The sequence below is a fragment of the Ctenocephalides felis genome, unplaced genomic scaffold (assembly GCF_003426905.1).
Source record: "Ctenocephalides felis isolate EL2017-DRISC unplaced genomic scaffold, ASM342690v1 CF-g0.4_SCAFFOLD_01886, whole genome shotgun sequence".
In the NCBI taxonomy this organism is placed as follows: domain Eukaryota; kingdom Metazoa; phylum Arthropoda; class Insecta; order Siphonaptera; family Pulicidae; genus Ctenocephalides; species Ctenocephalides felis.
The window spans coordinates 95562049-95587601 of NW_020538040.1; the positions used below are offsets into that span (position 1 = coordinate 95562049).

The 25553-nt window shown below is 29.1% G+C and overlaps 1 protein-coding gene across 1 annotated transcript in view; it reads left to right on the forward strand.

The window, feature by feature from the left end:
- Positions 1-25553, forward strand: part of LOC113378428 (gamma-aminobutyric acid receptor subunit beta) — a 168176-nt gene that overhangs the window by 37978 nt on the left and 104645 nt on the right. The window lies entirely within an intron of this gene.

Consider the following 25553-nt stretch of genomic DNA (forward strand, 5'->3'; position numbering starts at 1 on the left):
GCTGATCGTATCGCCATCGAAAAAGAAACGGAAGGAACAGATATAGTACAGAATGGATGTATCTTTCAGAATGGCTGAGGGTGAATCTATGGGAATTGCGTGAAATTATACGGTTCGTTATATTCAAAAATTATAATGACCTCCAGAGAATTTTAATGTTTATTCGCGATTACAAGGTGAAATCCATGAACTATTTTGGCGTTTAGTATTTACACTATAACCACATTTTCGGCAATGGATATTTAATAAAAACAATAAATAAAGATAATTATTATCATTTTTAAAAATGTTTTTAGGAATGGAATAATAGTAAATAGTAAATAATAGTAAATGAAAATAGTAAAAGATAAAATTATAATACAAATGATAATAACTGTTGAGAGTAGTATTTGAGTAGATCTAAGCTAACAACAGAAACGAATAGCATAAACTAGATTTATAAGAAATAATAATGATTGTTGGAAACATTAAATAACACAATGATTAGTTTGGTATTATGAAAATAAAAAATTCTTCGTGTAATATTTTTTTAAAAAATAAACAATGAAATTAAATTAATAGCAATTCCAACTCCGATGATAAATGTTTCTGACAAAATTTCAGATGATGGTTGTATAATAAAGTGTGATCTTTGCAAAAAATGTATTTATGAAATTTGCTTTTTGCAAGGGTCAAATAAACAATGAGATTTTGAATCTGTTCGCCCCTCGGTTGTCCCTTTTCACTCTTTATATAGGACAAATAATAAATTTGATTAAAACAGCAAAATAATATATTTGTATAATTAGGAATGGCTTATAGTTTGATAGTTGTTTGTTCGAGATATATGTTTGTTCGAAAAGTGCTGTGATATAAGCTGATTAGTTTTCACATTATAATTACGAGAAGTTAATTTCGGCCTTTGTGTCCCGCTCCACCCTATGCTTATATTTTTAAATGAGACATTCTTAAATAAAAAACCTTACCGGATTATACGACTTGCATATTATAAAAGAAATATTTAAACTAGTGGTGTGCTTGGAATCGTGCAAAAACAAATTACTGGAACTTCCTGTACTATAAAATTTAGACATTTTTTTAAATTTTTGAATTTTTCAAAGTGATCTTGATACGGAACCCATAGAAATGTCAACAAAATTTGTACTTATTATTAAAATCTCTTTAAAATATCTACTAATTTAATATGCATATGTCTAATGATCATTTTTGCCCGCCAAACGCTATTTTTTCAACTTTTTCATTAGGTTTCCGTAAACGCTCAAGCTTTCCAAAAATTGCAAAAATTCTTAACTCCATCAATACAATTAAAATGTTTTATTAAACATTCATATCGGACGCCCCGTTTTCTCAAAAACTGTCAATTGCCATTTTTTGTACTTTTCGCTTCGTGTTTTTGAAACTACTGGACCTGTTTCTGCTAAAAACTAATCGGCACATCTCTTCATCAATAGAAATCGAATGCTTTGAATCATTCAAATCAGTGAATCTGTGCTCTCAAAATCGTCGAAAAAAATTTGAATCCGCACGTATATACATACATACTACACACACAGACACGCGCACACACATACATCAATTTTTTGTGAGGTATGCCAAATTGTTCAGAAACCTCTCAAAAGTGAAGATATGCAAAAAATTACATTTTTGATTTTTTACGATTACTATAACGTACCCTACGGGAAGTTAAAACTAACAAACCATTTGCAAAATAATGAATATCTACAACACCTTATCGATTCCGAAGCCAATAACAGATTATTTCATTTACACGAGTGTCATAAAAATCATTTACCATATCATTGCTAAAAATAAAAGTTTTATGACACGTAATTTGTAAATCTGAAAATCTTTGTCAGAGTAGTTTGTAAATCTAAAAAATCACTATCTACAATCATCTCATACATATAACAAGGTCATATGTCCTCGCACACATATGCTGCACATGAACATATACATGCGTGCAGACAAAGCACACGAATAATTGAATATAAATTTCGGCGTGCAGTAATTAAACGTGAATCCGACTTTTGTGTCCGCCATTGAGTATCGAGCACGGCAGCGAGTGATCAAATCTATCTGAATCGTTCCATGGGTAACCCACGGCCCTAAGCCGCCGTGACGGCGCAGGGCGAACTAAGCGCCACGAGAGCTACGATAATAGCTCCGCAGAGCAATAATATGCTCGGGTGTAATCCTCTTTGAGACATTAAACGCCCGGACTAATGCCGATCCGGTATGCCCTCCTGTCGCCTTTTTATATCGAACACCATTACTGACTTGCGACACAAGAAAGCTTCGTACATGAAGATTTGACAATGGTAATTTATTAATATATTGTGTAGTTGAGCAAGTGTAGCAGGTGGGTGGGTAAGCTTACGATTGGGTACAAAAATGATATTGCTTTTGAATGTTAAGTATCAACAATAGAAAAAGGGAAGGAATACTTCGTTCAAGAGCATCGTTTATGTGTCTTTATAGTAAATAAATTTAACTTCAATTATATATCAATATGTACATATATGCTTATATTAACTCTTTCGCTACGGGAATGATTTCCGCAGGAGTGTCGCTGCCGTACGGGAACAGCGTGCCGCTAAGTTGCACTACTGAACGTAAAGACGCAACGATATATTTTGAGATATTTCTATCATTATCATTAAAATGTATTGAAAATTAAAAAATTGCGCTTCTAATAAAACAGAAATTACAATAAAAATTAGAAATCTTAATACTTTAACTGATAGTGATAAATCTTGAAGAAAAGGCATGTCGTCCGGAGAAAAGATTAAGTACCTACTGCAAGAGTACCTATAATACATTAGACGAGAAGTACTTCATCATTTTATGATTTTACGAATTTTTATATAATAAATATTATGTTTCAATGTAATAAAAATTTAAAAAAAAATAGATAGAATGAATAAACAATTAAATAACAAGAAATGTCGTCCAGAAAGTTTCATTTCATTACTCCTATGTTTTATAGTCAAAATCGCCGACAACCCGCAAATAGGCCTGATCAAATAACTGTACTAATTTTTTGGGGTATTTTTGAGTGTTTTTTTCGCTCAGATTGCGCTGTAACTCGTAGAGTTTATTCATCATGAAGTTAGAAAACTAGATCTTATAAAATTATGCATCTAGATCTATAAGTGTGCGAGTTATACGACTTTAAAGTTTTGACATATTAAAAACTTACAACAAAAAGTCACTATTTTTGACAATTTCCAGGCATCGAATTTGGGTACAGGACATTCGAACAAAAATCTAATAAGTTTTTTTTCTAAAGTGTTATAAAAAAGTATGCAATATATATATATATATATATATATATATATATATATATGCGTGTGTGAGAAATATTTAAAAAAATAAAATAAACTTTTCAAACTTCATGAGCAAGCGTATACCGTGCTTGCTTTTAACGTACAAAAAATAGTCTAAAAAGTATTCTGTAGTTGTCGGAAATATTCTATTATTATAAAACCAAATTGCATTAAGTTTCGTGTAAAAATGAAACTAAGTAATCATAAACGTACATATTCATATGTATATGAGTTCGTGTGTGGATGTTATAATCTCCTGTCTGTGTATATGCAGACTTTAGCATTTTAAACTGAGTAGGTACTTCAGAAGCGATATTTACTCATGGTCAGTTTGAAGGGCCTGAGAAATTAATGCAGGTGATGCCGTGCCGTGTGTGTGTAGCTCCATGTTTACATTAAAATAGAATAAGCAAAGGGATGACCTTTAAATATAAAAGCTAGGTAAATATTACAAGCATATATTTAATTCGTATCTGATTCATTTAATATTTCAATAATAAAGCCTAAATGTTTGAGATACGTACCGACAATGAGAGTTGTATAGCTCATATATAATTATATAAATTTAACCCTCCAATAACGCGGTGTGATATAGAAACTTCGATTAGTTATTCAGAATTACCAAACAACAGAATCTACATCCGCGTTATGTGTCGACCAATTTTTACAAAACACATGTAAAATTATGGTTTATTTTATAAATAGAAGAGTCCATATAAAGGTATGATAAAAAATATAAGGTATTATTTATTGAATTGAAGAGTTTTATATAAGGATATAAAAAATATATAAATTATTTTTGTTGAATTAAAACATTTATATGAGGATATGATGAAAACTAAATTATTATGATTCATAGCTAAACTAGAACTCTATCTTCCAACAAAAAAATCAAGCAGTGCTGTTTTGTGAGGCGGCATGGCACTACTAAAATCGATGTCATATGCAGCTATGATATAAACTGGGATGTGTATATAATCATATTGTAAATATTAAAAGTCAATAACAAAACTAATATTAATACTTCTTACAATAACCAATTACTAAGTCATTAATAGGTAACACTAAGATAGTCTATACGCTAATTTGTTTATAATAGTAAATTTATGGATTAGTTGTAATAGAATATTAGATTATGATCTAATATCGCCTTAAAGTTAATTAATCCACATAGAACGTTTATTGCCTTGTTCCAATTAACTATACGCAGAATCTCGTCTTAACTGTTTTTAGTGATTGTAATATCTAAATAAATAGCAAGATCAAAGCATGTGATGTTTATTTTGATTGCTATTTATGAATAAATAAATAAGAATAAAAAAAAAGCCACTACAGGTTGACACTGTTTCCAGGAACTTCGCATTTTGTAAATAAGTAGATAAATGTAATAGTTTCAATTCAATTTGATAAGTTTTCGATATTTTTAATAGTTACAAAAACCTCAATATTTGATATATTCAATTTTTTTCGTACAAGGGAAATGTTTGTAAAAAATTGAAAAGTCCACAGAAAAACTTAGGGGCAGATTATATCATAAAATAGACAAGTGTTAAAAAAGGCTATGTTACGTCGTGCTTCTCATACAATATGGTACTAAATACTGTCAAAAGTCCATGTGTGTTGTTGCAGTCAAAGGTTTTAAATAAATGAAAAACAAAACCTTGCAAATGCATAAATGTCGAACAAAACAATGTTGTCACAATTGCATATTTGTGATGTGGTATAATAACATATGAGTGAAGTTGCATTTTATGTGTAAAACACCTGATCGCACAGCCAATGCCATTTTGACAGCATTTAGTACCATTTTGTATGAGAAGCGCTACGTAACATAGCCCCTACGTAACATTAGTCTAATTTACGGCAGAATCGGCTTTTTAATATACATACATGCTATACATAGACGTATTAATAAAATTAATCCCAGCAATAATTGTATTTGTTGTATGCAAATTCGAATCAGTAATATTTTTAAACAATTAGAAGCATATGATAGTAATTTTAGCTACATTACGTGTTGCAAATATATATTATAAAAATAAAAATATTTTGAATCCATATGTGAATATTCATTCGTTGATTATTATAAATATTTCGTAGATTATAATAAATTGAAATCGAATGGAACGGAATAAAATCTGGAAGCGGCATCCAATATCATAGTAGACACTACAATGTGTATTATACGCCAGCGCATACTCCTTTTTCCGCAATATTCCAAAATTATCATTATCGATTTATTGGTAACTTAACGAGAAGACAATAAGATTACGTAGTATCCTAAAATACGATTTCGTATTCCCACTTCGTTCCTAAAAAACTTCGAAAGGGATAAAAGAGGAGTTCTACTTTGGTAGTAAAACGACTTGCTCCACCTGTCACATCAAACGATTTTTCGCCCCGAACCCGCGCAGGGACACTCGTAGCGGAAGTAACAAGATCAGACATATTCCATGCATGAGCGACGATTTCAGTTTGCGCATTATTTTTAAAATCTCAATACGTCTCTTTTGCTGTCAGAAACAACGTTTCCCTATGCTGCTAGAAATAAAGAGTCTTCATCATCAATCACGTCACTCGGATTCGTAAAGGCATAAATTGTCGACTCTTGATTAACTTTGATTAATTACTCTTGATTACATGGTTGAAATTTAAAATCGTCTTTGAAAAAAAATCATTTTTATAATAGGTAGTACTGCCCTAAGACAAGTTCGTATGCTAAATTAATCCAACTCGATTCAGAAAAGAATAGTGTGAGAGATTTTCGATTACAATTTCCCACCGTACTGCTTAAAATGGGCTTCTTTAAATTGAAAACATATGTTTAATTCATATTTTCGAGTGAAAATAGACATCTCTGCTGCACGATATCAGGTTTTCAGAGCAACACGAGGCTGCGCGTTAAACCGCCATAGATTAATTATAAAATTATTTATTTTGGTTTATACGTTTCGAGGCCAGATATGTCTCATCATTTAGCAGACCAGGAGAAAAACTGAAAGTACAAAAAAACTAATGCCACTCATCAATTGAAAAAGTCCTTTAGCTCTAATTTTAGCTAAAGGAAGCTAAAAAAACATTTTAAAAATTAACAACTATTTAAAATTATTCTTGAGAATTGAGGTTATGTTTTAATGAGTGACACTTTTAATTCATTTGTCACTAAGTTATACCTAAAAATATTTTTTTTTAAATTTTCAAAAAAATTTTCATGCTATTTCCATATAAAGTTTGATTGAATTGCGCACTATCTAAAAGTTAATATTAAGAGCTAAAACTTTCAGAGAATTGTTTTTTATCAATTTGGAACAATTTGAGCCCTTGGGAGCAAGGAAATTCGAAAATGACCATATTAAGGACTACCCTAATATATATATATATATATATATATATATATATATAAAAGCGAGAGGTTTTTCTTCAGATGGTGAAATAATATGATAAAATTGTTTCTTGGGCATCCATCCAATAATTAAAAAACAGTTTTATTGAAAAATGTTTTTATTAAGGGAACATACGTTTTGGGTCTAGATTTGACCCATCTTCAGTGCTACAAATAAATATAACAGGGTTACAAATTAAAACAATATAAAAAAATATAATTACAGAAAAAAATAAGTAGAACAATGTATATCAAAAGTATATATGAAAAACAAACATAAAATAAGCTAATGCAAAGAAACTCACCATACAAATAAATTAAAAAAAAAATTTTTTTAAAAAAATAACACAAAAAAACAACACAAAATTGTAACGAAAAAATAAATATGAAATAAAAAATTGAAAAGACGTCAAGTTATGAAAATTTTTGAAAATTGTAAAATTAATAATATGTTTTATTATAAAAAAGCTTATTCCAAACGAACATGTTGTTAGTTTGGAGACTGAGTTACGTGTGTGTTACACACACGTTTTTCATATATACTTTTGATATACATTGTTCTACTTATTTTTTTCTGTAATTATATTTTTTATATTGTTTTAATTTGTATCCCTGTTATATTTATTTGTAGCACTGAAGATGGGTCAAATCTAGACCCGAAACGTATGTTCCCTTAATAAAAACATTTTTCAATAAAAATGTTTTTTAATTATTGGATGGATGCCCAAGAAACAATTTTATCATATATACATATATATATATATATATATATATATATTGCAACTAAATAATATTACAAGTTATTTAGTTCTAAGAAAGCCACAAAGTAATATATACCAACATATTAGTCAACAAGTATCCAATAGTAGCTAACATATAACAAATTGAATAATGCACCACTAGTAAAATGCTAGTAAATTGATATAAAATTGTACTGAAATAAGTCATATCATATCGTATACGAAATATGTTCAAATGTCATGAGAAAATATATTGTTTTTATAATATTTCAATTTTATGATTCTCTCTATGTTGCACTGCAATATGTTATTCTTCTCGCAATATATGCAGAAAATAATATAACGTAAAACCTGTGTAAATTTTACAAAATGTCAAAGTTGATATAACGTCTAACAACAGTTTTAAAGTCATTGCTATTATTCCATAGTATGATTTGAATAAAATGCTAGCAAATTTCATAAACCGCTTATTGCACGAAAAGGTTTCATCAAAGTGCAAAAATTATAATGGAAGCAAATAGCAAGTTATTCAAAGCCTATAAAGTAGAAATAGAAGGTATAAAATAGTTAAAGTAAAACAAAGACTTAACTTCTTGAAAATAATGAAAGTAGAACACTACAATTAGAGCATGAACATTACGAACATGATTAATTATGAAAGTTGATGAAGTAAATATATATTAACGGAAGAGCTAATATAATATAAAATCTTATACATATACTTGATCTTACCTCAGGATGCATGGATGTCAGCACTTCTTCGCAAAATTGCACAGAGTCAAATAGTGTTCACTCACACACACTTTGTTTTACGCGAAATTATGCAAAATATAATTAATTAGCACTCTTGTTTAAATAGTTAATTAATTTACGCGAATTTTAATATCTACTACACCCACTTCTATTTTAAAAAGTCTTTTATTATGCTGAAAGAAAATTGTGGATTAGTAAGGCGTACGGTCACAATTTTGCCTACACTAAAATAATATTGATCATATAATTAGTTAATTATATGAATATTTGACAACTTCCTAATTATAACCTAGTTTACGGTTTTCTGTGAACGCACAACGAGACGTGTGACCGTACCCTTAGAAATCATGCTTAGGAATGAAAATGCACCGACCTTTGTTTAAAATCACCGATTCTTCTGGAACATTCCGATTACCAATTTGTTGTCTAAAAAATAGAAGAAAAAATTAAGCAATTTTTTAATATATTATGAAATATCGAATTGTGCTAAAAATCTGTGTATTACCTCGTGATTTCCAGAAGAGAGCTGATCAGGAACTATCAGGAACCAGGAACCGGAAACAAGACAGTATCACTATACTAAAACACTATAAAGGCCTTTATAAAACACTGCACAAACACTAAAAAACGATATACAAACTCAGATTGAAAAATAGCACCCAAATCGAGAAAAACTATCACTACGAGTCGACACCAGGCTAATTATTTGAGCTCAAAATATTTGTCTTTTTAAAAACACTGTTCATCACTAATAATGTTCTTCTGATTTACAAAAACATCAGCAATAAATATAAAGCACGTAGCGATTTGTTTTTCCTTTAGCATCTCCATTTTTATGGTTAGTCCTTTAAAGCCTTGTAGGTTTTGACTGGTTAAATGGATGAAGATGGAAGAACAACAATTTAATGTCAACTAGGAAGTCTTTTTCATCGCAAATTTCCATTTAAATCCATCCTTCTGACTTGTATTTCCAAACATCTAGTAAAATTAAAAGCTCAGTTATGAAATTCGTGGCCTTCCTGATCAAACATAGTAGCAAAATTTGGCACAACACTGTTGACGCAAATGAAACACTTACTTTTTAGTCCACAAAACGACTTAAAAATCCAATAATATTTATTCAATATAACTACTTTTTTATCCTTGTATTTCTTTAACAGTTTTTATTCACTTGCTCTGGATCATAACATCTATATCCTTTCATTGTGTATTTTTCACGATTTGTGAAGTTGACCCTTTGTTCTAGTGGGCTCTTTACTTTATTTTTGAAACGTTTCTGAGTACCTCTATTCCCAGAATTGGATTTCTGCTGAAAATAAATAAATTAGTTTATAAAAAAATATTTTATCAAATATATTGTTTGTATGTGGAAAAGGAAAGGAAATACAACACGCTGTACTAAATGCCCATTGATATGTGACTAACTAAACAATTCATAAAAACCTAGTTATATTCTAAATACCTTCATTTAATAAAATGTCCAAATTAGGTTCATAATTTGCAATAATTGTATTACAAAATTGGATTTACCACTATATTCTTTTTTTCCAATTGTTTTATTCATTTTTTCTTTAATTGTATTTAATATACTAATTTTTCTATACGAGTCTATTGAGAAGGTTGCGCAAGATTCTTCGGCATGTCTTCGGCAAGCACCAGCACTTGCAGATATGTTAGGACGAATCACATTGGACGATTTAACACAAGGTGGGCAATTCTATTATTTATGATAAGGGGAGGACATATCAATTTACCTAGAGCAATTGTATGCATTTAACAATTACTCAAACTTTTATCACACATTTGGAGGAATGTTCAAAATGAATGGCCCTTTAGGGGAGGCCATGTCAAAATATTTTAAATTTATATGAAGAAATCGCATGTATTTTACAATTATTCAGATTCTTGTAACTTGGAATTTATTAAAATTATTAGCAGGACGAAACCACTATTTGCACGTAAGGGGAGGTCCTATCATATTATTTAAAATATACAACAAGGAATAAGTTGTTTTTTACATATATTTAATCTTATATAACGAATTTGATGAAAATATAAAGTAGGATGGCACTACAAATTATTGCACTTGAAGTTTTTTTGTTTTAAAAAACATCATTAAAAAATGCATAATTACTTGAAATTTACAATTCATCATATATGTTCTTATTATTATTATAGTTATAGTTACGTATTTAATTTGTTTTAACAGTAATTAGTTTTATGTTATATATTAATTTATAAAAATAAACACTTAAGAGCTTATAAATTGTACGACGACGTTTATATATGTTTACATAAAAAGTAAATTAATAAAACTAAATCAATCGGATTTAAAATGAAGGACATTGTCTAATATTTATGAGAATTATATAAACTGAATTGGAAAGTTAAAATTATATTTCTTCTTTAAAAGTATATAAGTGAACTTTAGATCTTTAGACAAAATTAGAATTAAAATCCGAATTATTTTCAATATTAAAAAAAAAATGGAAATTAAAACAAATAATAATTTAATTTTCTTAAAAAAAAAAAATTGTCCGAAAAAATGCTCGATTCATGAACACAAGCAGAAAGATTTGGAATCATTCAAATCGGATGCTTAGTTCTTTCAAAACCTGCTATTTTTTGCATATTTAACTCTGTATCTCTGAAACGGCTGAACCTGCCTTTGCTAAAAAGTCTTCACCACTTCTCCCTATCATTACGAATTAAATGTTTTTAGGATCTTTCAAATCGGATGGTCCGTTCTCCTGCCTTTGCCAAAAACTAATCAGCACATTTCCCTATCAATAGGAATCGAATGTTTTTTGAAGCAGTCACATCGGCTGATCCGTGCACACAAAAACGTGGACGAAAAATTGTATCTATACATACATACACACACATCCATTTTTTCTAACCGCTCTGGGAGTGTGGCCGGTTGTGACACTCGCCCCTTTCTTGTATAAGTTGATTTTATAACTATTTTATAATCCATCGTATTTAATGACAGTATAACAGTATTTCCATCTGAACAAATCTTTAAATTACCACTTAATTTCCTTGTTTTACAGCTAAATAGTGAATAAACAAAATTATTGCTGATAAAAAAGTGGTACATTTTAACCTAGCCTCCCCTCAATATAAATGTTTAATAAAGTAAGCAATTTTTACAATATTATTTTGAAGATTCTTTTAACTTATGATGAACAAAGTTTTATTTAATCAGTTATATATTCTCACATTACAAAATCTAATAATGATATTGAATCTACGAAAAAATCTAGTATGTAGATTGTAAATTAAACTGTTTCACAGTAGCAGTGAGATGTGTGGAACGGGTGAATTGTAGATGGGCTTTTTAAAAAACGATCGGGGCACGCGAATCTCGAATAATATCGCCTTATCGCAAGTCGGTGTTTGGAGAATGAAACAGCTCATGCATTAGCGAAAACATCGAGATCTGATTAGGTCTTAGTTTGAATAAAGATAATTACATGATTACCGGACTCGATGGGACTCTAACGTTTCCTACGATTCTGGTGCGGGTTCCGGTCCGCGTGATTTATTGCCCGAATCACTAATACAAATTCAGCAGCAATAAATACACCCGAAAATATATATATGTACATGTAGCGATCTCCGAGTTCCGTAATAAATAACCGAAATATTCAAATTCGTTTCACGTGTACAGAAGAATCGCGTGCCGTTTCTGTTTGATGTATGTTTTTGTACATACAAGAAAGATTTTTCGATTATTATTCGGTTCCTTAATGGATATAAATAATATGGTGGTTACATAAAATGCTACTCTCGAGACTAGTTTCTAACGCAAACAAGAACGCGAAGCGGGTTCCTGGGTTGTAATACATAAAAGGCAAAATGGTTTTCAATCAGAGTTTAGCAACTGAGGCGAAATACTAGCGATTGATTTCAATAGTACAGAGTCAAATCTATTAAATACACTTTATTAAGTGACTATGAAAATCATCTGACAAAGGTGTCATGTTCAGTTAAATATTTTCGATTCGCATTTAAAAATAATATAAAACAAATAAAAAAGAGTAGGACGGAGCACAAAGGTCCATTTTGAATTTAACCAATTATATTGTGAAAACCAAGCCAATTATATCAAAACAAATAAGACACATCAAACGAACAACTATCTGACTATGATTAGTGAAACCACCAGCTAATTCAACATTGTAAAAATGTGTTTTCTTGCTGTTTTTTTAGAAATTTGTCTCCTGATCTTTTTTGCCCCATAGGCGGAGTAAAATAAGACAGCCAGAAAATGAAAAGATCCAATGTCTTGTTTCCAATTTTAAAATTTTTTTACGAAATAATAGCTGCATTATTCAATCAATGCAAAATATAATTTTTATAGGTACATTTGTTTACAAAAATAACACTGTATATAACCATGAGCTGGTATTTTGTCAGAAATATTTATCAACAGAGTTGGTATAACTACTTTTTAAATTATAATATTTCTTTTCTCAGTACAATAAAATTCAATCACAAATCCGACAGAAATATTAAAAAATATTGAAAACATTACTTTAAAATTTATCACATTTTCAGCCATTAGTGTAAAACAATATAATGCAATTTATAAAAAATAACTTTTATATTCGTTTCAAATCAGCCAATTAATATCAATGTAATCCATCAAGACGATTTTTATGTGAATAAATCTGTCAAAAAACTTTATATAAATATATATATTTAAAACCTGAAATTAATAGACAAAATGAATTTAAATTCGAAGTACTTTCTCTATTAGGATATCCATTCTCAGCACAATTTTCGTCTTGTTACCTCTAGATTCCAAAGCTACCTCTAACATCTAATCTTAAACATATTTTTTTTATTTTATTTCTTGAAGCGATAGGAAACCAAACATTTTTATACGTGAGATGTTTTATTTGTTGATTTTACTTTACATTAAAATTACTGTACATATTTCATACCATACATATTATCGAAGAGTAAATTAAAAACAGTAAATTTAAACGTCAATATAGCGAGTGTATTATTATTCCACTTCGAACAAATATAAATTATAAAAAATTTTATACCTCATAATAATTTTAATGCAATTTCATTCAAAATCATGTAGCACTCCACTTAAATTAATGGCATAAATTAAACTATTATTATGCATAATTCGAATTTCATTTCGCTGGACGCTGTGCTAAAATTAATAGTGTTACAACTAATTAATACTGCATTTATTCAGACATTTTATTTACATTTATAGCATTATTATCTGCATTTATTATCAGCAATAATCCGGTATTTTGCCATTTTATTGCATTAATTTTGCACACATACAATAAAAATTAATTACCTGGTGAAATTAAAAAATAGCAAATGAAGAAAATTCAATGTAAATTAAGTACGCGATACAGAACTTGTATCGTACTATTATGATTGGTATATAATTTAACAACTTGTGTTATGGTATAACGGAGCTTAATATTACGGAAATATAAAGATTACTGAGTCGCTTTATTGCATAGAAGTATTATATTAAAATCAGGTGTGTGTATACATTTTGCTACAACACTGTTTCCATGGAGTGTTTCAGTTTTTATGGCCAAGTGAAAAGCAAAAAAAATATGAAATTCCACATCAAAGTCCACATAACAACAGTAGATATTATAACAATAATTAATAGTTTTGAATATATATATATATATATATATATATATAATTAACAATAGAATATGTGACTCATTTTTAATTGAATATGAACTTTTTTACTTACTATTTTCGATATTGAGAGTTTCTATTTGATATACAACAAGTATTGAATATTACGAATAAAGATTATTTAAAGCATTCAATTCATTTTTCATCTGATAATTTGTAAACATTTAGATCTACTAATCATTCCATCTTTATTTCGAGTCAAAGAATCTTATTTTTATCAAATTGTTCAAAACTACGATATTTTCTTCATTAAATATAATATAATTATGTCATATCGAATATTAAATCACACAAATATATAATAAATCTCAGTAGTATTATATTATATAAATAAAATTATTATCAAAAATTTAAAAAATAGACCCGTATTGTTCTTTGAAGTTATAAATTTCCTAATATTAATTTTATGATGTTGAGAATTATCATTTCATCAGCCTTAAAATAGAAGTACTTATGCCTTCTTATAAATCTTTAGTGAAAAAATTAATATTATCTGATTTGTAAATCCAGTTATCTTTCGAACATATGCAAAAAATCAAATCATGCAATAATACATTTGCTAGGATTGACAGCCTCCAAATAAAAACAGCCCTTTTCCGGCATTGCTCTATTTAATAAAAAGTCATCAGTATTAGAGTTATTACAATAAAAAAAATCTCCAAAAAAGATAGATGAACCAATGAGTTACCTTCATATAATTTACCTATAAAAATACTAAAATTTTCATTCAAACGATGAGAATTATTTTTTTTGTAAACTCTTTTTAGTTATATTTAAACTTCCATTTCAACTCTACTTTTTATATAAAATAAATGAGGTTAAATACCTTTAATTTTCAATTTAAAATAATGTATTTTTCATATAATGTAGTTTTTTACCTTCATAAATTCTTGTATTACTGTTTCATAAATTCGATATATTGTTTTAATCGATTTTATATATAATGGTATGTATTATATCGGACTTGTGTAAGAAGAAATAGGTTTGATAGTTCTTAAAAAAAAAACATAAAATTTATAAGGTGACCATACGTCCCGGTTTGGCCAGGATAGTCTCGGATTTCACCTTGTGTCCTTATGTTTTCTAAAAGCAATATTTGTCCTGAATTTAGATCATTTTATCCAAGATTCAAAAGAATTTTATACAACGCTTAAAAGTGAATAAAGCATGCAGATCGAAAAATAAAAGATACAGCATATAATCGAATAATAAAGTTATTATGAAAATATATATATTCTGATTAAAAAAATGATACATTACAAAAAACTGATTGTTGTTGTTCTCTTAAATAGTGTTGGTTATTTTAAATCACATTCAAGTTATCAAGCACCAACACCTCTCGTCCTGGATGAGCACAAACACAAGTTGCAGTCCTAGTCATCTTATTACAACAAGTCTATGACTATTAATTTCAACAACAAACGCAACATTTTCACATTTTTAAATATAAATTTGAATAACCTCAGTGATTACTTCGTATAGAATCATACTGCATAAAACTGAATTTAACCCTCCGTCGGGCGCAGTGTATCTGGCAGATACAGATTTTGAGAGTATTCACAGAAAGCTTATAGTTTCATATATTTCTGTTTAATTAATGTTTTTACAATAGTGAATATGTATTTAAGTGTAAATAAAAACAAAATATGTATTAGATCAAGTTTAATTTTATAATATAGCTAAATATAAAGATCCGTACATGCGCTCAAAATGCTGACGCACAAACCTTACTTTTTCTGAAATAAATAATTTAATTAATTATATAAAATAAATGGTCAGATTCTGTTGGAATATTTATACAAAGACTATATAAACAATTAGGATAATAAAAACTTAGTGTTTTTGGACATTTTGTACGTCAAATAGAATTTGGCTTATTACGTTTCTTGGAACAAAATTCCAACTGACAAAAGATGCGAAGTTCAGACAGGCGCCGCCCAACGGAGGATCAACACCCATAAAATTATGCAGTAAACCCATTTATACACAATGTTGTTTTGATTAAAAAAATATTAACAACGTTCAAAAACGTTATTTTTTGACCAGCATAAAATGAGAAAAAATGTATAAGGTAATATTCGACAAATTAAAGGTGTACCACAAAGACAATACCGCTAAGGATACAATTTCATTATTCCACATTCCCGAAAACAGCGGAGCGTATCGCTTCGTGTCATGTCACATGGACGATTAAAACGGCGACAACGAAAAAGACAACTGGCGTGACAGAAACGGTCTGGTCGCTCCGGGAAACAAGATAAAAGACGTAATATAATCGAAAATTAGTTCGAGTTTCAAGGGTTCCACACTCAAACGATATATATTTATTCGTATATTACATTTTATTCCTCGATCAAAATCTCCTTCATAAATCCGATAAATTTAAAAAAATAATTACAAATAATGGATGCTCCACCCGACGGCTAGCCCGCAAGGCTATTATTATTATTGCTGCTATCAATTTTTATCACTATCAACATTTTTATGAAAAAATACATATCTGAAATTTTTCATATAAATAGAATTGTATCAGGGGTCGTAGGTTCGATACCAGCGTCGATCATCATGACGTCAAGCAACAGTGATATCGGTTTTTACTTGAATATATATATATATATAGTAATATGTTTCCAAGTGACAATAGCCCTTATCCGGCATTGCAGCATCAATGAAAAATCATAACAATGACAGAAATTGTGATGATAAAATTGACCACATAGAGATGGGCCAATTGTTTCGATTGCTATCTATAAGAAATCTACGTAGTTAGTAAAGTTATTTATTACACCATAAAATAGTACCCTTAAGTTCTAATCGAAATTCGAAAATAAAAAAATAGATTTGAATAATGTGCAATTTTGCATTTTCACAAAAGTCTAATTTGACTTTGAGCCATTATATTGTGAAAACCAAACCAATTACTCGTATATCACAACAAATAACACATATCAAACAAACAACTATCTGACTATGTTCAGTAAAATGTTAGATGCTTAGTTTGCTTTAAATGCGTAACAGAATAACTTGCTGGTTACATTAAACTTTAAAAAATACAACATTATATAGATATTATACCCCACAATGTATAATCTGTATCTCTACTCAAGAGAAAGTTTTTCGAGTACTGTTCTGTATGTAAAAATTAGCCTCAAAGTTTTTAGCATATTCATAATAAGTTTTGAACTCAACAAAGTAATGGAAAACTCAAGTATAATTTTACTTCGTACAAGTTAAGTTTAGAGTGTTTCATCATAAATACGCAATTTCATGTGTGGAAAACTTTTATTTTCAAATGGTATATTCATATCATACAATTTTAGTAAAATTTCAAAATGTAATGTAATAATTAACATAAATTATTTGATGCAATTAATATTTTAATAGATTCACCAAACTTTAATTATTTAATTTAATAACTTTTTAAGGTAAATTACCAAACATTGTTTTATTTAATAACCTAAAATGGATCAATATCGATTTTATTTCAAGAACTAATTTCCAATTTTTATTCAAAATTAAAAAGCACAACAATATTACGAAATTCTAAATTATTGGGCCGATTCTGCCGTAAAGTAGACTTATGTTATAACAAGGCTATTTTACAAAGCAGTTTCCATACAAAATGGTACTAAATGCTGCCAAAATGCTAGGTATTTGCTGTGCGATCACATGTTTTACACATAAATTTCAACTTCACTCATATGTTATTATTCTCCAACACAAAGATGCAGTTAACATCGTTTTTTTGACATTCGTGCGTTTTCTAGGTTAGGTTTCCTATCTAATGTGACAGACTGCACAGCAACCACATGACAGTATTTAGTACCATTTTGTAAGACTTTTGACAGTATTTAGTACCATTTTTTATGAAAACTGCTACAAACATAGCCTTGCCATAACATTGGTCCATTTTACGACAGAATCGGCTCCTAAATTTTGGCAAACGGTCATCGTTAGCAATCGAACTTCAAATGATCCAAAAATAATAAACGCACATTAAGTGATAATTATGATAAGATTGAAAAGAAATAAAACAAAGTGCGATCCTAAAAGAAGTTAAACAATTATGTTTCTCGAAAAAAAATGTAAATATACATTTTTTTAATTCCTGGTACGTATATATATTGCACTAAACCCAGCAATTAATTTGGCCTAAAAGATGATTTTACAAAAATGCATTAGAAAATGTAAACATGGAAGATTAGAAGCACATCTCTTTACGAACATCTATTGATTTTGAAAAAATGTTTGTTTACGAATAGCTCTTAATGAAAGCTTTATATAATGTGAAAATATCGATCGCAATGTAAATATTGTGAGAATGTTGCTGAAACCTGGCTCGAGTAAATCATATTCTTGTATGGTTATGTCCGTAAAGTTCGTGTTTATGACTCAGCACTTATGGTTGCTACTTAAATACAATCAGTTACACTCATAATTGCTTTGATATTTTGTAAAATAAAACTGTTATATACATACATATATATTTGCTTTAATCATAAATTAAGGAATTTTAATTTTAATGCAAATGGTATACTTCGATAAGAGAACTATACAACGGGCGATTTAGACGTTCGCACGCACAGTATTAAATTAGCTTTTGAACAAATTGCAACTCAGGGATTTAATTGGTAATTGCTCGATTGCAAGCAAACAGACTCTGAATAATGTAGAGAGAACTGAAGTGATAATAAAACTAATGGAAAAACCTTAAGCTTTCTACATGCACACGCATGTTGGTATAAATTGAACAAGATATTACAGCCAACACGTCAAATGAAAAAAAAATCTAAGTATATATATATATATATATATATATATATATATGAAGGGTGTTCCAGAAATCAACGTCAAGCTTAAACGGGGTGATTGAACAAAACAGTCCTGAAAAAAATTGTTTCACGTTGTTGAGAAATTATGAGCTTTTAAGTGCAACCTAGAGTATTAGTAAAATTGCAACAATTTTTTGGTTATTGTGATTAAGTTTTATTGCTTTGAACAAAAGCAATAAAACTATTGAACCATAACAGTATACAACATTTATAGGATCAAAGTAAAAAATGACACAATTAAACTATGAAAATGTTTAAAAGTGGTCTACATTGAGGAAAATCCCTTCTTTGAAAAAAATGTTTTGATCTATTTTGGCAAATTTTTATCAAAAGTTGGCGCATTATGTCAGAATTGTAGTATAGTAACATACTTGATTGTTTTACAATGAAAAAAAATCGAGCAAAAAAATAAAAACGTAAAAATAATAGAATAATGCATTTTGCTCACATTAAGTTTTTCCTCGTACATTGGAGCATGCACGTAAATCAAACATTTGAACCGATTATGAGTAAAATGCACAAAAAATCATGTTATATTTAGAATTTTATTTTTTCAATCGAAATCAAGTATGTCACTAATTTTGCAACCATGATGGAATACACCAACTTTTGATAAAACTTGCCAACACACTTTAGAACACTTTGACAGGACGGCCTGTCAATGTCGACCGATTTGAAGAATTTTAAATCCAAAGTTTACACGAACACAATTTATATAATTTAACTACAATAACCGAAAAATGGTAAAAATTTCACCAAAACTCCAGGTTGTACTTAAAAGCTCATAATTTCCAAACAAAGCGAGATAACTTTTTTTCAGGACAATTACGGTCAATATTATCACTCCGTTTCGGCTTGAATTCTGGGACACTCTTTATGTATATAACTATAAACGTTGCAGATACTGGCAAAATATATATACCGTTTGGAAACTTCTTGATATTGTAATTTATTCTTGGCCATCAAACTAAGTCGCCTTTCAAACTTCTGGGAATGTTTTGAATTGTTGGCGTATTAGTGGTAATAGTTATACATTATCGCAACGGTTAGGAGAGTATTTTATCCTCCGATATTAGTTATGGCCCCTAACTGGCCGCTTGGAACGATTACTGCCATAAACCGAAGCATTTGAATGCGTTCCAACAGACCGTCGGAGCGCCGAACATAGCATTTACAATATCTTGGCAATATTACAAAATGCGGAAATGTACGTGTAACACATTTCATTACGGTATTTAAATTATAAATCAAACGAATCATTACAAAAACGTTCGGAGCGAAGGGTATATATTTTCACGTTGCATTATAAATACCTTATCGCAATTGGCGAACTTATAAGTGAAATATGTAGGTGTACTTATAGACGTCAATCATAAAAACGAGCATGGAGTTACGGAAAGTTTACGAACAATAACCAAATTTACTTGCGATAATTAAAATATAAATTATCAGAATATATATATATATATATAGTATATATATATACACACACACATATATATATATATATATATATATAATTGACCCATAATTATCTGACATTATGTATCAAATTATCAGACTTGAGCATCTGACTCGATTGTAAATAGTGTCACACACTAGAGTGACACGATTTACAAGCCATGAATGTATTAAATATTTTAATTTGAGTGAGTCCTCAATATTTTAAAAGATTTTTAATTAGAATACAATCCAAATGGAATCAGAAAAACTAAACCAATTAAATTTTGATTGAACACTTTTTCTAATACTGTAGAAGTCAATTAGTCCGGAACGCACGAAACCGGACTTGATCCCAGACAATGGGTCTGTATTTTTTAAAATAATTAAACTACTAAAACAAATTGGTGAAGAAAGTCTTCAAATGAAACAGCAATCTTTAGCATATGGCAAAACGGTTGATCTGTCTTTATTTTTCTTAAAAAGCTCAATTGCTTTTTCTACTCCCTCAGATAATATAAAGATAGCACAGATTTCACAAACAGTTTACTTTACTTCCAATACGTCAACTGATTGATATTGCGTATTAAAAATGTGGACATTACATATTTTTTATTTATAATCATGAATATATCATATTCTAATATTGTCTAGACTCATAATTTTTTTTTTTTTTTTTTTTGAACTCAGTTTTATTTAGCAATCAGAAATACATAAAGATTCTTATCAGCTAAAATGACAATATTTATGAGTGATGCCTAAGAAGAACTCCAATGAGAACTTCTCAGTTTTGCAATTAGTATGATATATTAGACTCATAATTTAACCCAAATATCAAGTGAATTGACAGTTTTGGCAGTGTTAAAACGACAGTTCTCATGTGTCAAAATGTTTTTAATGTCAAACAATGATATGTTGTTTTTTGCAATTGTTTCTATTTATTTCTACTATATTACTATATTTTTATAATTCATCACATCTTAAAAAAAATTTCTTAACAAACTCCAAAAAGATTTATCAAAACTCGATTAAGCGTGTAGGAGGAGTTTAAATTCATACATCCGTACAGAAGAATTTTATGTATATATATATATATATATATATATATAAATACAAATATATACCAATGTGTATATATAGATTTTCGTTTGTGTGCATTATGTAAAAAGTTCAAAGCATTCATTCAGGCGCGTGTTTAGCGGCAACCCTAAACGTCGGTCGATGAATTGGGAGTCGTCGCGGGTTTGAAAACTTGTGACGTGTCACATGGAGGTTAAGGTTAGCGAGTCCGCAACTGCTGAATAATAAACAAAAGTTCTCTGCAAAACATTTTACTATAATTACCTTATGCGCACAGACACACAGCCAGTTCTTATTTCAAAGTCAATGGTTAAAGCTGCGAGAAACGCGGGGCCGCGCTAACATTCGGATGACCTAGATATAATTCAGTTGCTTTATTCTTTGGTATAGTGAATTTTAATTCTGTATACACATTTTTCATATAAATAAAAACGTTTAAATTGTTTTAATTCATAAACTAGTTCAAAGGAATATACACATTTTATGGGCATTTAAAAAATCATTATCACTAGAACCATAAACTAGTCTCAGCACGTGTTTATCGAAAATCCTAAAATTATGAAAGTTTTTTAATATCATATTGGTGGTATATTTATGGTGTCGCCACGTGTGTTTCAAAATCTAAATCAAAAATATATAATCCATAGAACGATAAACGTTTCACATTCACTTTGTTAGAACACATATTTATGTATTTAACTTGAAATTATTTTTATAATTTAGATTTTTTTAGTTTTTGGTTTTCAGTATTTAATGTAAAATTATAGTTATAAATTTGATTTTAAAGAAAACAATACATCCTTGTATTCGGACCATTGTTATAAAAAAAATTCACGAATCATTAATCTTAACTTCCGACCATTATTATAATAATGTAACATGAGTGAAACATTAATAAAATAACATGAAATAATTAAATCTTATCCTTAACTTTGATAAAGAGCATGAATAAATTTAATCTTATCCTCAACTTCAAACCATTAGTATATTAAATAATTAAAACTTTTATAAATTAAATTTTATAAATAAAAAATGAATTTAAAATAATAAGTTTAAACAGTATTTGTTCTAATACAACAGCTTAAATTTATTCGAATATAAATAAAATATTAATCACTGATCGGCCCATTCTGCCGTGAAATAGACCAATGTTACGCTGCGTTTTTTTTATATAAAATGGTACTAAAAACTGTCAAAATGCTACGTATCTGCTGCGCGATCAGGGCCTTTATATGTAAAATCTAACTTCTCTCATATTTTATTATGACAGTTCAGAAAAATTGTTTTCTTATCTAAAACGGCTGACTGCACAACAACCACATAGCATTTTGACAGTTTTTAGTACTATTTTATATGAAAAGCGCAGCATAATATAACCATTCAATAACATTGGAACGTTCATTTATGGTAATGTATCAACAAGGTATCATCGTCTCATACAGTATTCTTCTAGTCAACACAATTAAATCGAATATATTTAGGAAGTATAAATTCCTAAAATACACACTATTATCGAAATGTAGTTTATGTTACGACTAAAAACAAATTTAACTGTTATCAAGAATTCGCATAGTCGAAAATTTCCATTGCGCTTTGTATGACCATTGTTTTATGCTTTTGTGTAAATAAAATTTGCCTGTTTTAATCAATTGTTCTACACAAACACAAATACCGATCACAAAATCGTGATCTATGTTCACGAAAATATTATTAGAACCGACACGATAAAATCAATAGCTGAAATCAATTTAATGCCATTAATACTATATAATTTCAATTTGATTACGATTCGTATCTATATATTCAATAAAACCAGTTTTTACCAAAGAGATCAGAATGCCTGATTTGAGTAGGGAAGATAGGGGTTTGTTGTAACAGTTTTTTTTTTTTGAGCAATATATTTTGCAATCCACTAATTATATTTCTACGAAATAAAGATTGATAGTTAGCCATAACTAGATAGCTATAACTTTTACTCTACCACATCAAGTAAAAATATTTTGACGACTGATGTTCATTATTTCACAATTTAGCAATTTCTAAAAAAAAGTGCCGGGTTACACTTGTCATGTTTTTTGGGCTAGTTGTAACATTGACGTGGCAAGTCGTATGACTGAAGAACAACAATAATGCCTCTGATAATTTATTATTCACTAATTTTCAAGAAAATTACCTTGTTTTTAACAAATTCTTTATATACATAAACGCAAATTATAATTAATACAAATAAAATATGTAATGTCTTCTGCAATATATTTTTTTATTATAAATCGAAGCACACTATAAGTATTATTATAATACTAATAAAAGATATTGTGTCTCCTGTAATACAATTTACGTGTGCCCAATTTTACAATCTTTACAATCCATCCAATCATCTTTACTTAAATCTGTATATAATTCTTATATGTTACTAGTACTCGTTCTGTTCTGTTCAACTAACCCCAAATGTAATTTTTCTACATTAATTGAGATAACTATCTATATAATTTAACAATTACAAAAATTGTTACACATCATCGAAAATTGATAAATTTTCATTTTGATAAATGAAATTAATCGATGTGCGGTGGACAGACATGAACTATAGATTGGAGTGGGCCACCCAAATAATTTTAAGACCAGTGACATGTATGTCGAACTGCGCACATAATTATCATATTTTGATACTTGCTTAATTTTAGAAAGCATTTGGAGGTTATGAACCTACTCCCGCACTTTACAGTAAACGCGCTAAGAATTTCGACGCAAAAATTTATACCCTCGTTCATCGAATTTTCACAAAAAAAAATAAAGTAAATATGCAATATATTATATAGACATATAATCTTTGAAATGCAGAGTGAGTTTTGCCTATTGTTTACATTGAGTTTTTGTGGGATGCATATGCAAAAAAGGCGTTTGTAGATAGTGGGCCTCTAATAACGCAAACCAAAATTTTATTACAGATCAATTTTATATTACATGTCAAAAATGATGCACCTGCAAAATTCTATCCAACTTCATCGGCTTAAGGGACAGTAGTTATGACAATATTATACAAGACGTTTTACACGTCCAACCGAAATAAAAAAATATTTTATCATTTAAAATCCTATTAAAAAACGCCTATTACTAGTTATCCCTGTAGCAGATAGCCCCCAGCTCCCCTATATCATAACACACCCTGCGGACAGCACACTTTGTATTATCCATCAAAAAATAGATATCCCAGAAAAAAAGGAGATACCATTTTTCATAAGATAGAGCAGCTAATGTATCCATAATCGCGGCATCATAAATATACATCGGGCAATCCATCTCGGTTAGTGGCCCATGCGACAACTGTTTGATTAGTTCAGAATGTCTGTAGCTTTGGTAACATTCGCATCAAATATTCATGTTTCCGAAACGCGTTGTTCTGTTCTAGGAAACACGCCACAACGAATGAATTCAACTATTAATCACAAATGAATAGGAAAAACAACGACACAAAAGTGATTACTCACAGGGTAAAAAGTGCCCCGGTCGTTATATTTAGCGCGGCATTATTTTATTTGCAATGTCACGGCGCAAACAACCGACGCTAATTGTGCAGTTTAAGATTTGTTGCCGCTAACGAGTGTACACAGGAATAATAATTGGTGTTGTACGCACACCCGCGCACGTCGGCTAGCTTTTTATTTGATTTCAGCATTCGTTAATATGAGAAAAATATGCTACTGTCAAATAACAGGGAGACACAGTTACAGAGAGAATATCTCTATTGCACAACGTGAGCATAGTCTAATAACAACGCATTTTATTTATTCAGTACAGGAATTATAAATATACACTAGTGGTGAATGGCATCCTACCTTAAGGAAAATTGCTAAAACTTTCCGTGCCGCGAAGAAAAATTCGAAGAATATTAAATGTTTTCAAAGAGATTATTATAAATGCTGTTACTTCCTTCATATTTTATATACAAAATATAAAAGCTTACACAATATATATAACAAAATATATTATTGCGAAAAGTTAATAAACAAAACTTAATGAAGCGGAGTTAAAAAAAAGATTTTATCTCATATTTCCTATAGAATAATATAAACTGAATTGCAAAGTTAAAATTATTTTTTTTTGAAATATATAACTGAGCTTTATAATTTTATCTAGAATTTAAATTAAAAACCGAATTTTCCAAAAAAAAATTATGTAAATTAAAGAAAAACAAAATTGAAATTTTGAAAAAAAATGCCTTCCCCAAAACATTCAAAATACACGCGGAATGGCTCACATCCAAATTGGATGCTTCGTTCTCTTAAAACTATTTTTTGCACAT